This window comes from Sprattus sprattus (genome assembly GCF_963457725.1).
Source record: "Sprattus sprattus genome assembly, chromosome: 3".
Taxonomy (NCBI): Eukaryota; Metazoa; Chordata; class Actinopteri; order Clupeiformes; family Clupeidae; genus Sprattus; species Sprattus sprattus.
Genome location: NC_137922.1, coordinates 56,844,121 through 56,846,620, shown reverse-complemented (window position 1 = coordinate 56,846,620; position 2,500 = coordinate 56,844,121).

Genomic DNA, 2,500 nt, shown 5'->3' with positions numbered 1-2,500 from the left:
ACGGCCTCCTGCAGCTGCACCAGGGAGATGTGGTTTTTCCCCCCATTGTTGTCTGGATGCACCACCCACCTCTTCAGCTTGATCACCTTTCCAGAAGGTTCCTTCAGGCTCAGCTCCCCGACCCGAGCAAAGCAACGCTCCAGGAATATATACTCTCTGGGACTGGACAGGAACAGGAGGAGGGACATTTGAATTACACACACACACACACACACTCACACAACAACATGCAAACACACAAACAAAACACACACACACACACACACACACACACACACACACACACACACACACACACACACACACACACAAACATACACACACACACAAACACACACACACAAACCACAAACACACACACACACACACACACACACACACACACAGACCATACAAACAAACACACATGATCTCTCTCCCTCTCTCTGTCTCTCTCCCTCTCTCTGTCTCTCTCTCTCTCTCTCTCTCTCTCTCTCTCTAGATCTCTCTCTCTCCCTCTCTGTCTCTCTCTCTCTCCCTCTCTCTCTCTCCCTCTCTCTCCCTCCCTCTCTCTCTCTCTCTCTCTCTCTCTCTCTCTCTCTCCCTATCTCTCTCTCTCTCTCTCTCTCTCTCTCTCTGTCTCTCTCTCTTTGAGAATGGGCCCGTGCCTCTCTCAGGCCTGCCAGGACATGGATGAGGAGCTGAAGCTTGTTGTTGTTGTTCAAAAAATATACTACAGTTTTTTACAATTGCTAAAACACTAAAACCCACTGGCTGAACAAAGTTCTCAGTTGCCTGAACTCATGAAGCTAATTATGCAATTTGTGGTCAATACCTTAAACTATTTCTCATGGTAAAACACAATTTGCAGGTCTCACTTAGACTTTTCAGCAAAACTCTAAACACATTCTCAGTCTTAAAGCACATTCTGCACTCTAATTCACATGTCATCCATACTGGTAAACACAAGTGGCAACAATCAAATACAAATAGAGAACAAATGTCATTGATTGAACACAACCACTCAAAATTGATTTAACTTATCAAATGATGTGACACAACCAATATGAGCCAGTTTAGGGAGCAAACAGGTTGTTGAAGGTGGTAAGGAGAAAGTCTGAGAATGAATAGAAGAAACAATGTGAGGGGAGGAGGACAAGTAGCCTAAACACCATGTTGACTCCTTTGATTTGTGTCCCTTTTACTGTGGTAGTGTATACTGTAGTAGGCCTACAGTGCATTGTAGGCTGTATAAGGACAAAACGTAAACAAACATTGTGCTTTCCATTTGGTACAGTAACAGTACTGATTGCTCAATAGATTGTGACTGGTTGCAGGTTCACATCAACAAAGAACAAGAGTGAGTTGTGAGAAGAGAGATAGAGGGTACAGTACTATAGGGGTACAAGAAGGAGAAAGAACCAACACAAATTAGAGCAAAGCAAAGTAGTAATTTCTGATACATTTGTATAGCTACTATGAGATAACATGTTTTCATTCATCAAAAGTCAATGATAGATAAATATGAAATTTGTTTTGAGGTAAAACAAATTTTACTTCTCCCTGAGAACTATATGTTTTGAACAGTGTGTTTTCTATTTTTTTGGTGTATTGTTTACTGACTGCTTGAAAGTGTATATCATTTTGAACACTTTGTTTCTGATTTGACAGCAGTGTTTGATTTTGAGCACAGGTAAAACTGTTTTGAGGCGAAAGTTTCTTTTTGCAAGAGGATTCAGAGGTTTTGCAAATAGTGCTTGAAGATGAGGTTTTGTGTTTAGAGTTTAGAGAAAATTAGTGACTGTTTCAAGAATGTGTTTTAGCAATTGTAAAAAACTGTAATATGCAACTCTGGAGTCCTGAGGTAAATTGAGTGAATTTTCAGCAAACAACAAACACACACAGGCATACACACAAAGAGCTACAAACTCACAGAGCTACACACATACAGGCATACACACACAGCTACACACCGACACAGCTACATATACACAGGCGTGCACACACAGACACAGACACACACAATGGAATACACATACAGAGCTACACACACAGGCACACACACACACACGGTGCCACAGAAACACAGAGCTAAACACACACAGTGATACACACACACAGAGCTACACACACACATTCATACACACACACATGCACACACACACACACAGGCACACACACACACACACACACACACACACAACACTACCACACTGAGCTACACACACACAGAGCTACAAACACACATCACTACACACAAACACACAAAGCTGCACACACACACTGCTACACACACACTGTACTACACACACACAGTGCTACACACACAGTGCTACACATTCACATTGCTACACTCACACACACACACTAAGCTATAAACACATAGGTTTGCACAAACACACACACACACACGCATCACTACCACACTGAGTTACACACACACACACACACACACACAAACACACACACACACACACACACACACACACACACACACACACACACACACACACAAACACAC